At 33.6% G+C, this 14,910-nt stretch overlaps 1 pseudogene; it reads right to left on the bottom strand.

Moving 5' to 3' along the window:
• Window positions 1–220: 220 nt before the first annotated feature.
• Window positions 221–14,910, bottom strand: part of LOC113106832 (importin-11-like) — a 67,287-nt pseudogene continuing 52,597 nt past the window's right edge.

Raw genomic sequence — 14,910 nt, 5'->3', positions numbered from 1 at the left:
GACACAGAAACTGCTCTTGACTCATGGAGCAAAAAAAAGAAAAAAAAAGAAGACAAAACGAAATGAGCAGCTTGCGGGATCCCATGTGGAGGAAGATGGAGAAGCACAGTGGCAATTTCCTAATACACCCATCAGTAACAAGCCCTTGTCCGCATGTGTGTTCATACTCTCACAGCAGGATGGGATGGAGTGTATCGTACAAAAATAAAGGTCTTCTGCAAGTATCAGAAAACCTGAGAAGTGCTCAGCAGAGCCCAGAGGGCATTTGTTCATATTCACACTATGACGATTGTGAAAATCAGGCCCCCATTGGTAAAGGTACGCACATGATGTTCAAGTGAGCACTTGTAGCACAGACAGAATGCTAAACACCTGACTCAACCATTTCAAAGGCTCGTTACCTGTTTCATTCCTGGCCCCTCGGGCTTGTCGCTCCCATACGAGATGGATGAGGGTAGTGAGGATGGCACAGCAGAGCATGTTGTGTTCTTCAAACTGCTTCCAATGAAGAGGAATGTACTGAACCAAGCAGCCCACGTACATCTGACTCTAGAACAGAGGATGGGGGGGGGGGGGGCAGCTGGAGTCTAGCACTGATCTCAATTGTAGAGAACACACACAAAATAAATGTTTGTTTGAACTTGAATGTTTCAGATAAAAAATGTAAAAAAAAAAATCTGAATACAGGTCAATAAATTATAAATGAAAAAATACTGTCATCATCAAAATCACTACCATCACTATATTTTACCCTATTTTTCTTTTAACTTCCCTGAAAAATTTCATGTTATGAACCATTTATCCTACAATTAAATTACATTACTACAAATTACAAACAACTGTAAATTTATTTATGTTTTAATACCATATCAGCAACAATTGCTATATTTAAGGCAACATTAACAGTAACATTTCAATACATCGGAAGAAGAAATAATTGTACATAAAAAATTAAAAAAACATACAAATAATAACAATAGGACTGATAAAACTCATACAGAATCTTTCGATTTAAACACTGATAAAAATACTTCTGTTTTTTTTTTTGGCAAAATCTACGCTGTGCTGCAGGTCTTTATTTTTATGCTGCCCTTGCATTATTCTGTCCTGCGATTTGGGTCCTGATTTAATGAACAATACTCCATGAATTATTCCTATGGATTACATTTGGAATCTCAGTCTAAATTCTCCCTCACATCTCTCTCCTTGTCTATTTTTGCAGTGGTGCATTAAAACTTTTCTTATTAGCATCCTTTAGTGATGGGATGTTTCTCCAGCAGAGAAAAACAATTTATTCAGAACAATGTGGTCAAAATAGATTTTATTTACATACAAATGTAAAACTCATCTGTGCTTCTAGTGTTGACTTCTTAATGATACTTCACATTTAAATGTCAAACAAACTTAAAACTTTCTCATTGCAATGGAATGCAGTAGTTCAGTCAACATTTAGCAAACATTGTGTTTTTTGCTGTCAAGCTCTTAGCATTTTGGTGCTTTATCAGCATTTTCTTCTGCTCTGAGGAAAACAGTTTAAATACACCGTAAGCAGTCTGTCACTGTGCACCAACCACTGATGACAGTATTTGCATAACTTTAAAAAAAGAAACATGCTTAAATTAACTACAAACTATTTTATAAATTAATCGGATTACACTGCCAATTTGAACCTTTAAATATATTTTTAAGCCCTGCCTGCACTACATGTGACAAAACTAGGGTTTTCACAAAGGTCTTACCAAACTGTGGGTGTTTTTGTTTGTTTGTTTGTTTTACTGCTGTGCCTTTAAGAAAAAACACAATCAAAAAGTAAACAATCAAAAGTTAACTGCAACTTTATTTCTCACAATTACAACTTCAGATATTGCAACTGGGAGAAATAAAGATGCAACTGATTTTTTTTTTATTTTTATTTTTTTTTACTCTATGCTGAAACGGCTTCAGCTGATTTAAATTGTTATTGTGTCTTGTAATTGTGATTTTATATCTCACAGTGTGACTCAGAAACAGGCAAAAAGGGGCTTCCCTCAGTGTAAGACTGAAATGATAAGGGATCGTATTCACAAGAAACTCTTTCTCTTTAGAATGCTGCACATCCCTAATTCTAAAAACGTTCAAAAAGAAAATGCAGTGCTGCAGGTGCTACACAAAGACAGTTTTTGTTTGTTCTTTTGTTTGTTGTTAGTTCTTCTAACAGTATCTTCCCAACATTCTGTGATTTCTGATTATACAACAGACATGATCATACAATAGGCATGATTTTAGCTCATAGGAATCACTAAAGTTGTTTTGTTAAAAGTAAAACATTCAGAAGACACATTTTTGCAGCTTAGTTTATTTATTTATTTATTTTTTTGACTTTATAAACTTTATAAAAAGGAAGTTACGTGTTCTGAAAGTTAAAGTATGTTTTCATAGTACATGGACCTCTTATTCCAAAAGACCAAGAACAGTATGATTCCTCATGATACAATCTTTTTAACTGAGGGAGAACTGTAAATATATGAGCAAACTAAGAGAAATTACAAACATGTACCAAAGATTTGAATAGATTATTAAGTCTCGTGCCTAGAACTTTCCACACCTTTTAAAATGGGACAGCCAGTTGAGATTTCATACCATAAAGTGACGTGAGCTTTAACAAAAGTTGAAAAGAGCTAAGCTCTGGCAAGCGGAACTTATAAGATCAAGGAGAGTATAGCAGAAAAAGCCATTATTTAACAAGTAGAGAAAAAAGGTAAATAACTGAAATGTCAAAAGATATATTACTGAGCTCATAATGACGGAAAACGGAAATAAATTCCCTCCTAAGTTAGTACAGAAAATTTTGCATGAACCAAAACATGGATGGACATGCTACATGAAAACACATTCATATTTAATACTGTTTATTTGAATAATCTTTAAGCTGAATACGAGGCAATACAGATGAGCACTAAATCATTTGATAGGGGAGTAAATATCTCCAGTGCTGCGCAAACTTGACATGGAAGGTTACTTTCAACATACATATGGTATGACCGCCTTTTATGTAATTTATGCATGTTTGACTGAACAAAGCTTAAATCACGAGTCAGTCTAACATGATGAAAATAAATGTCATTCATCAAATGTCTCCAAGTCAAGGCTCACGCAATAGCTAAAGGTTATTTTCAAAGCAGGTCGTGGCCTTGTGCTCAGTCAGCATCGTCTGGTAATGATATGACATCAATATGTGTTTTTCAGTGTGCAAAGACAACAAGTAGTGTCCTGAGGAATATCAAGAAAAGCAACTGATTTTAGAGTCAAGATTGAACCCTGTTCATTTGGATGACTTCATTTGACCTCTCTGAAGGTTTGAAGCTCACCTGGATGCTGACTCTCTCCATGGCACAGGAAATAATGTGGAGAACTTGCATTTTGGTGTCACATTCATTGACCTGTTGTAACAGCTGGAGCAACAGGCTGAATATCAACGCCAAATACAGAAAAGGAATAAAAGAGTTGCTAATGAAGACATTTAACTCAACAGATTAAATGCAGTGATGTCAAATGTTCAAAACAACCAATCCTACCAGTAAGAACTGCTCAGTTCTGAACTCAAAGTCATGGGTAAGGCTGAGTTTTGTGTTGACTGCAGGTGAGAAGCAATGTCCTCTTAAATACACATGATTATCTGACATGCAGATGAATGAGGATAAGAGTGATTCAAGTAATCAAACGACGCCATCCAAACAAGTGGGAGTTGTTGAATGACTATAGGTTAATAGGCAAACTAATTACAAGAGTGATTAAATGCATCCAATTAAATTTGACAAATGACCAGCCTGGTGTTAAGTCTGTAAACTACGGCAGGCATTACTCAGAGGATATCTAGCTTTAGAGTTGTGGCTCTTTCAATGCAAACCTGAAACAGAGAAAAATTACATTATTATACAAAAATTAATAAAGCATGATCTGCGCTGTGAAGTATGAAATTTTAATGCTGAAGTGTTACCTCCACACCACTAGTGACACCAAATGAATTGGAAATAATTATTCAGAGATTCCACACCTTATGAACAAAAGCATTTCTGAGACTTTTTTTTTTTTTTTGGATTCATTATTAATGGATTTCTAAAATAATTTTATGTCAAAACTAACATGTATGATAACAATTTAATTAACATTTTCACTGACATCAGGATTGGTGCCAACCATTTTAATAAGTTTATTATTTCTAGATTTTTTATTTATTCTTATTAAATAGCTGATGAAATATGTGAAAGCTGACTAGGATCATTTTTCTTCATTATAAACAATTCCATGACTTTTCCATAAATGGAAATCAGCTTAAAAGTTAATTGGGTTTCTATAACTGTAGGGACCCAACTGTTTGTATACACTATTTTGTACATTTTTTGAATAAAGTAATAACTTAACTGAATTAATCCATAGTGAAAGTCAGGCAATTATAATATCACTAGTGCTGTCAAACGATTAATCGCATCCAAAATAAAATATTTGTTTACATAATGTATGCATGTGTACTCTGTATATTTATGTATGTATGTATGTATGTATGTATGAATATATATATATATATATATATATATATACACACACACACACACACACACACACACACACACACACACACATGCATGCATATATTTCAGAAAAAATATGTTATTTTAATATATTCAATATATTGATTTATAATATAAATTAAATGAATAAAATATAGACAAGTAAATACATTGTAAATATATACTGTATGAGTGTGTATTTATATATACATAATAAATATACACAGAACACACAAATATATTATTCAAACAAAAACTTTTATTACGATTAATCGTTTGACAGCACTAAATATTACCAAAGATTTCCCTTGAGCTTTCAATTCAAATAATATATATATATATATATATATATATATATATATATATATATATATATATATATATATATATATATATGATCCTATGATCCTAGGAAAAGTCATGGAATTGTTTATAGTGAAGAAAAATGATCCTAGTCAGCTTTCACATATTTCATCAGCTAATTAATTTAATATTATTGAATGGTATACGCGTTTCCCCAAGACCTCTACTGTACCATTGCTTTCGCTGCATCCCGGTAGGTGTACCCCAAACTCAGGTGGTCTGCCAACCCCTGGCTTGACCAGAGTAAACTGTGGCCCACTTCAGGAACTCTGCGTACTTGTGGCTTACTTGTAGTTTTCTCTGCACACTATATTTTACTACTATTTTACACGCTTCACCTCCGATGGAATCTTTTAAAGGACAGCCATTAATTTCACCTTAAATCAGTGTGGTACATGTTGACAAGAGACCTCTAAGCTTAATCGAGTTTCCTCAACATATAAATCTTGAAAGAGTTAGCCTGTAACCAAAACAAAATTAACATCATTAAAAGGTCGTGCCAGTATGGGATATCTGAGGAGCCTGAGGGTGTTAGCAAGGATTGCATAAAGAGTACGACTCAAGCAGGTGGCTAATGACAGACCCCGCCAACCTCTCACAGTGATGTATTACACAGGCTGATGGGACAGCATGCTGCGCTCCACAAACAGGTTTATAACGAGCTATAGCAGGAGATGATGAAATTTCCCCAACACATCAAACTTAATGATCAAGCAATCTTCTGAGTAATAGCCAGGGGTCTGGAGCAATGCATTTATAAAATAGTTAACTGATAAAGACCCAAGCGGACAACAAAGACATTTTGATTTGATACATCTTTGGATAGTTCTTTTATTTAAAGTCTGTCAGCTGCTTTGTTGCATCACCAATGGTCGCTGTTGTTTATGTTAATGGAAATTTTGGAAACTCAATATTGATAACTTTGTTATTATATATAATAAAGAAATACCTGTATGCAATGCACAATATCATACTGATACAATTATTATATATTATAATAGTGTTAACTTTTATGTTAACTATTTAATACATTATTTAACATGAATTATAAACAATATTTTTAACAGCATGCTTTGTTAATGCTAAATACACAAAATACATATGTTTATTCTTTGTTCATGTTCATTCATAATTAAATAACGATCGATATTTCACTGATATGTTATTGATGTAAATTATTTTTATGTTTATATTTCATAGCAAATTCATATTATTTTGTGGTCTTATATTACTTTGTGGTCATACATAATCATTAATACCGTAATATACAGAATATAATAAATGCTGTGTAAGATACCCATATTCTACAATCCTGGCTGATACAGATAATCCGATAATACTTTTCTTGTTATTACCAATGACCTGTAAATATGTATTATTAAAATTCTATATTGCTGTGATATAGTATTGACAAATATTTAGAATATTTAGATTACAAAAAATAAATAAAAAATACAGTTTCCACAAAAATATAAAGCTGCAAAACTGTTTTCAACATACAATAATCTAATATTCTAAATATCTCTATATTATTCTAAATATCTCACACACACATGAGTAAGACAAATCAATATAGAATTGTAATAATATACATTCACTGGTCATTGGTAATAACAAGAAAATGATTCTCAGTGTATCTGTATCAGCTAGGATTGTAATAACTATGAATTTGGAAATATTTTAAATTTACATGGCCATCTTCAAAAAAATGCTAAAAACACATATCTTGCATCTTTATTTAACAGCCTAACACTTTTTATTCTAAATCTATTTTATCTATTTGTTGACCCTAACACTTGAACTCTTGTTTCGTTTTCTAACTGCTTGTTTTCTTTAAAAACACTAGCTTTCTCTACTCTTTCGATCTACTTGTTTTATTTTATTTAGCATAATTACAGGAAACTAACCTTAAACCAAACCTTAACTCAATAAAAAGTACATGCTGTGAGCTATTATTGCTCAGGACATAATTTAATAATTACACTGTAACAGGGAAACAAAGACACCTTATTAAAGTAAAGTGTAACCAAATTATTCTTGTTAGATGAAGGAAAGCATATTAGATGAAAGTGTGTAATTTTGGATACAGAAACTGCCAGTGTGATCATCCCATAAGTCTCTAGGGCGCTACATCTGTACTCGTGAAAGACTGTAAGAGCAGCGCTGCACAGGTGCTACAGTTTGCACTTCATTTTTGCTCCTATTTAAGCACCAAATTAGACATAAAAACTGCTATTTTCTAAGCACTTTCATTGCTAAATGACAGGTTGTAAAGCATGTAGCTACCAGAAACAATACGTCAGATAGAAAAAAAAAAAAAAAACATGTCGACCGTTATGGAATTCAATCCATCTTCATTGGAATGGGTTTAGGAGGGCTTAGATATTCTACAGAGAAATAAAAGCAGAGATAAGCAGAGCCGCCTTCTCTCTCAGAGGCATCTGCAGCATAAAACATCAAACACCGGCTGAAAATAAAGCACTCCGCTCCCTGCCAGAGTACAGAGCGCCCACCCAGTAGATATGAGAGAATTATGAGTGAGGAGATGGGATTCTGTGACAGTAACTCTTTAACGAGGTAGACCCCTGCCTGTGGATGTCGGACGGGTCCATATGCTTCCTGTTTAACCAGAGCAGTCGATCAACACGGGTCTGCTCACCCAAAGGTTCTGCCCACATCACTGTTATCAGTCTGCTCAGCTTGCCTCTGTTATGGATATGAGCATCTAATCCTGCTTTTTTCTGCTCGTCTGAATGGAGAAGCTGCTGAATAATAACTATTAGTCTCTACAAGCAATCGCAGAAGACACAGCTTCCGCAGTAATTCCATCACACAAGACTTCTCACGCAAACACAGATCCATGAGTTGTGCACTTTCCAGTTTTTTTTTTTTTTTTTTTTTTTTTAGCTATAGTTTTTGTGGTATGAAAAAAATGCCCTATCAATGTAGTCAATATTTAACATGTTATTTTTGCACGTTTTAAAAATGGCTTAAAATGTGTTCAAGACAGACCTGCAAAATGGCAAAAATCGCAACACATCATATATTTTTACATTTTTTTTTTTTTTTTTTACAGATATTTCTACTAACAATTCATAATTACCAACAACCTTTTTTATGTTTCAAAGTTCATTAAGCACTTCACTATATTGTCGTTCCATTGGTAAACAAGTATATTTTTGAACGCATACATGCACAATTAATCTTCAACAAAATCTTCACAAAATACATACATACAAAGTTTATTATGTTTTAACAACTATAATTATTTATTGTAAGCCCTGTAATATAATAATAGAATAGAACAGAGCAGTAGTGGCTCCAGACCGTAAATTGAGGTGTACCGTAATGTATTGTCTTGGTCTGAAGTGAGCTATGGTAATGTGAAAATAAGTGGAGCAGCCTCAAAATGGCCCAAACAGCTCTCAATTACAGCATTCTCCACTTTTCACCAGAATTAGAAGTACATTGCAAAAGTACGTGTATTTTTTTATTCAGTTTATGTAGGGTTCTATGTTTTGGGTGAATATACCTGCCCTAACAGGTGAGCCGTGCCTGTAAAATAAAAATAAAATAAAAATAAAATTTTGCTATTTCCTCTTAAGCAGCTCAACCAGATCAGTCTCATTCTCTCTTCTTTTTTCCTCCTTCCAAACATATTAACTCTTTTTTTTCTTCATATTAAAAAAAAATATATATATGTTTTAATTCAAATAATTTAATCTGTTTTGTCATGACTATTCTTTGCATCTTATTTTCATTATTGCTGACAAAATCAGAAACTTAATTTTGAGTAAGCTTGTTGAAGAGATAAACATAACAATATCCCTAATAACTGATGATACAAAACGAAAACATAGACATGGATAATTAGACAGTCTTTTTTCCCCCAGTGTAATTGAGGGCCGCTGCGTGAGTGTACAGTATCTGCAAATACAAGTTGTATATATGTATGAGGCTGCGTGCATATGAAAGCGATTAGTCTATTCTTTTCAAGCTGACAAACCATGAAATAGAAGTAGCCCGATCTCATTTCCTTTGCATAATAGAGTTCGGGCAACGTTGAAACATGTAAGATAAATGATCTACTGCAGTGTTGAAAGCTCCTGGAGGCACGAGAGCTCCTCTGTCTCCAGCTCTGGTGAGGTCCCTCATATCTGAACTGGCCAAACGCTGGACATTTTTCGCACACACCTGACTATTCAATGCTATTGACCAGCTGTCTTGTTGGGCCTAGGATAGAGGTCAATAAATAGAAGACCACAGCTGACATCCACCCAGAGCAAAGACACTGAATAAATTAGTATACAGTAATGAAGTATCCACCTTTTTCTTCAATGCAGAAGTAAGCCTATGGATGAGACTTCAGGTTCATTAGGCACTATAGGTGAATAATGAGGAGAATAGAAATGTGCAGTAAATGGTAAAAGTGTTTGCACTACAAACCAGTGTGTTCATAATTAGGATAGTACATTAAAATAGTACAACACAAGACACACCAACATTTAATATCAAGCAGCATAATATCGTTCAGCTAATATACTGTATATATCAAATGATCTACTCAAGTCAAACACACAAGAGAGTTTATTTTCAACATTTTATTTCAACTTTTTTTTCTCAAAGCCAACGACTTTATACTCAAAAATTTAGTTTAATCACGCATTATATTGACTTTGATCTTGATATGTTTTTATTTTTATTTGTTTATTTATTGGTCCTTATCCTCTTTCATACATATGTATCTGTATTATAACAAAACTAAATATTTTAACAACATATAATGTAGATTACTGTACATATTGGACCATTTTGGATCTGTGATTAACCAGAACCTTGTATTTACTCTGTATAGGACACAAATAAAATGTTCCTGGTAAACACATTCTGACAAACAAATATAACTAAATTGGCAAAAAAAAAAAAAAAAATTCGCCCCTCACACACAATTGCAATCTTCCACCTCTCACACTGAAATCAAAACCACACAGACCACAACTTGTCATTATTTGAATGATGGCTGACTGGACTATAATGAATTTCTAGAATAGTGAAGCTTTATATGATCCCAGGAAATGGGTTGTTTTATAAGCAGAAGGGTAAAATTGTTGATATGTTGAAGCCGTGTAAGAGTAGTTCGTCTTTGCCTGGAGCCTCTGGGCCTGCGGCAATTGTCAAGACTACTCACCCCGCACGTCTGCACACTGACATGACAGCACCTCTAGAGCGCTGACGGCACACCTCGCTCATAAACAACGCCTGTCTGTGGAAAACCAGGAATGTAGAGCCCGCTAATTTGCAGAAAGTGAAGTCTGTTTAGCAAGTACCTGCTTGCCAGTTCAAATGTGTTTTGGTTACAGTTGCAGATAAAAACTGTAGCCAAAAGTTGCAGTTAAATGATTAGTTCACCCAAAAATAAAAATTCTATACAAGGCGCTGTGTTCTTAAATGCAAGCAGCTCATGATCCGATGATTTCAAGCATCTCAGAGTGGCTCGGTTCAAACTACATAACCCCAAACTCCATTTTTGTGGATGGATCAATTCACTGGATTTGTAAAGAGATGTATTTGTAAAACTGTTCTCAAAGGAACTGCAGATAAAACAGCAAAATAAAAGCTTTAAGGTTTAACCCTTGCAAGAGAAGAAATCTAAATTTTTCAGTTTTATTACAATAGTAATTTATAATTCTCTTGGGGATAAAATAATAAGAATTATTATTATTTTATAGTTTAATTAATTAAAAAAATATTCTTTTGCTTTCTAAAACACCAGTGACAAAGTGATGTGGACTGAGACACAATTACAACAAAAAATTATTTTGAGTCCACTTTAAAATCAAGGTACAAATTGATAAATACTTCATACTCTATTCAAAATGGGGGTTGATTTGATTTGATTTTTTCAAAGTACAACAGACTTGATCCATTTAAATGTAAAATATTTTCTTCCAAGGTCCATCATTGTCTGTGGGGAACAATGCAATGGAATTCAAAACAGCAAATTGGACACTAATAAATTTCACATCATGAAAATATCTTATTGTGTCCCAGAGAAAAATGAAAGTCATACAGATTTTGAAAGACATGGCGGTCAATAAATAATAACAGAATTTTCATGTTTGGGTGTACTATCCCTTTAATGCTACACCATAAAATTGCTGCTTCCTAAGTCAGGAGCCAAAATTAAACAATCTCAAGAGACTCCCCTGGAAAATAAGCCCCGGTACGCTGATGAAATGCTGTAAACGCCTCAGGTTTTACATCCATATTGCTCTGTCGCCATTTGAGACTCACCCCGAGACGCGACAACATTACAATGCCTGACACGTATGCGATGAAATGTGAAATACATTAAATGAATATCTTATTGCCCTTTCCCAGTTTGTTCCGTTTTCCATCGTTCAATAATATTTGTTCGCCATTTCATTTCTAGATGGGTCAGCTGAGTGAAACGGAGCTGTTTTTTTTTTTTTTTTTTTTTTTTACTGGGTTTGATAATTTAATATTAAAGATGTAAACTTTATTTGGACTCCCTGTCACACATACCTAGCAGCTGCTCAGCTGAAGGAGAGTTAATTGTGTTTGGTAAGCCCGTGGTTTGCCTCGTTCCAGCGGTCTATGACTGCAATTTCCCGTGGCACGCACATAAATACATACACAAACACCCAAGCGAGTGTGCTCGGTGGGGAGCTCTCAGACATTTGAACAGCATGCTAATGGTCTGTCATCTGCACAACTTAAATATTTAAACTGGATCTGCTGAGCCCGTGGAGCCTGCAGGGGCGATATGACATGAGAGAGTGGGCCGCACATCGACATTGGTCCTTAGACTACACTGGCTTCCATAAATACAATGAACAGATCAATGAATAAATAAGTACACAGTAAGGTCAGGCAGTGTGGTGGCACAACAGCATGATGCCAGAAAGATCCACATGGATTGTGAATGGGCAGGACTGTGTTATGTAATATTTACATGCTATTTGAGAGAAACATGGAATATGAAACTATGGAGTGGGACATGTCTAAAATAAGTAAATTATGAGATATTTGCACAAATCAAAATTATATAAAATTCTGAAATATTTGAAAATCTTAAAATATAATCCTGTGTGACACTGATATTCAAATTCAGTAGAACTAGGATTAGTCCCATTTTTTTAAATTGTATCACTGATTGTGCTACTTTACTGAGCAATACTTTTGAGGCTGCTTTGGATCAGTCTAAATTGTATGAAGTGCTGAACAATATGTTTTGTATAAAAATAAAAGGAGATTCGACTTGCTGCTATTGCTGTCATTTTAGTAAACGAGGGACATACCAAACAGTAAAATATTATTTTATTTTATGAAATTATAAATTATAAGTTTTATGAAAAACTGTGTCATTAATTTTTCATTAAAAAAAAAAAAAAAAAAAAAACTAAACAAAAACAATTATAACTTTTGAAAAACGCAAAATATGAGCATTTTGAATAATAATTTTAGAATTTTACATTTACATTTAATTTTCTGGACAAATAACTATATTGCAATTCATGCAGTTACCATGATATAAAACTACTCATAAGTTTAAGTTTAAGTTGAAACACTAAAATTACTAACTGGTTGCATTAGGCATTACTTAATCTACTGCACATTGGATTTCACAGTCTAGTATTTACAACTGAATTAAAACCTTTAAATTAAACTACATGCAAAAATAAATGGCACAAAAATAAGAAATAATTTAAGAATATGCACTAAGTCACTTAGTCAAATATTAGAATTTGTGAAACTGATCATATTAATTTTGTATAGTCTTTAAAGGGAGACATATAATATAATTGACAATAGTTAAAAGTGACAATAATATAATTTCTAGTAAAAAAAAAAAAATGCAATAAAAATAAAGTAGCTAGTAGTCTTATATTTCTACATTTACATTACATTTCCTGCAAAAATAAATATATTGGTATTTATGCAGTTGCCATGATATAAAATTATGCATACAATGATATAAGATTGATCATACTGCCCACCCCTAACATATTCATCTCCATGCTAAGTGCTGCACAGTAACAATTTTCTCCACCTACTATGACGACAGAGGTGCATACTGTTCCATAATCAATGCCTTAAATGTAAATGTAATCAAGCCAGGAATGGACAACAGGTAGGAATTAAACCTAGATAAAACGCTTGGATGATTTCACTCTGCTGTCCCCATTTTAGAACGCAGCATTTCGTAGCCAGCGACAGCAATCAAAATTCCAATCAGGTTGAAGGAAATGAAAATGATTTGTGGATCGTCCTTCGCCTTGAACGTTCGAAGAAATCCCCAAAACACTTCTGTGATAATTTCCCTCTCTCTCCATCACCGAATGAACGTGTCCACTCCTCTGCCAGCTGATAAAGCCTTCATTCCATTTTCTCCGATAATACCAACAAGAAAGGATTCTCACCAACATCTGTCTGCACAAGATGAATACCAATAGCTATTGCTGACATCCTAGTGTCACATAAATACATTTTTACCACATATAAGCTAGAAACATTAAAGATGTGCAAAACTAGATATTTTCAAGCAGTTTGAGATGCATTTTGAATGGCTACAAAACTCCATCTGTTGAGTACAAACACCAGCAATTAAAAACTCAACACATTAACCGAAGGAGATTAAACATTTCTGTGCAAAAACAAAAAAGGTTAATGATATTAAGCCTGTCATTCATAGTCTCCACAAAGGAAAGATTATGCAAAATAATGTGGACACTGTTCACAGCTGGTTATTTGAGATCAGACAGTAACTGTCTTGAAATTTATTGTTGAAGGTAATGAATGTGCTACAAGTGCACTGCTCTGATGAGTACAGAAGCTGTGCTGTAATGTTGGGGGATGTAAAGCACTCTGAGACAGGGTTTTACCATGCTGACAGTCTGTTTTAGCACACTATAGCACAGCTGGCTAATACTGTCTTTCCCTTGAGAAATTAACCCCCCTTAAAGAGCCACCTCTAAAACCAAAACTAGATAAGCTGATAAAACAAAAATAAAAATAAATAACTGCACAGGCTTGATGCAGGCAGTCAATCCTGTCAATGCATTTAACTGCATGAACATACATATCTGAATATCCAATGAGAAAAGGAAACACTACTGAACAAACAAATACAAGACTGTACACTGGGTAAAGTGTTGGACAGCAGTAACCATACAAGGTTCTCGCGGCTCTCATTTGAACTAAATGTGGCTAAGCTGCAGACTGGAGGGTGCGTTTGGTCACTGGCAGTCATATTAGTGATTACCCATGGGTGCTGCTGATTAATGGTGCTCTTCATAAGCTGGCATCTAATGATGGTCTCTCATTATTTACTGTGAGACAATGCAACTAATCAGAGTCCTCACCTATTCCTAATTGGGGAAGATTATATTGATTTAAACCAATGGGTGATTTGTCAAGACTTTCAATGCTAAGAAAACAAGTCAATAACTGGTAATGCTCATTGGAAATTCATGACTGCTCTCCTGCATAACATCACATCACATCAGGTTTAGTGTTAACTAAAACTATAACTAAAGATATAAAACATAAAATCTTAAAAACAGTTTTATAAGCTGAAAAATAATAATAATAATAATAAAATATAAATATTTGATTTTAAAAAACTTACAGAAACTTACAGTGCCTTGGCTATTAACAGAATAAGTTTATGCTCTAAAACTAATAACTGGAAACAAATAAAATACCTCAATAAAAAAGAAACGAAAAAGAAAATAAATGAATACTAAACAGTAATAATTAAAAACAAAAAATAATAACAAAAATGACAAGAATACAACAAAATTACTACATTTGAAATTAAAATAAAGATCAAATATTTATGAATATACTGAAAATATGAATGTTAAAGATAATTAATTTCAATAAAAACTATTATAGTATATGAATAATATTCAAATAACACAATTAAATTAATGTATGGTTGTTTTGTGCGGTCTCCAGCTTGCTTGGGGATTCT

The sequence above is a fragment of the Carassius auratus genome, chromosome 8, assembly GCF_003368295.1.
Source record: "Carassius auratus strain Wakin chromosome 8, ASM336829v1, whole genome shotgun sequence".
In the NCBI taxonomy this organism is placed as follows: Eukaryota; Metazoa; Chordata; class Actinopteri; order Cypriniformes; family Cyprinidae; genus Carassius; species Carassius auratus.
The sequence above is the reverse complement of the archived record's forward strand: the minus strand, read 5'-3'. Positions and strand labels throughout refer to the sequence as shown.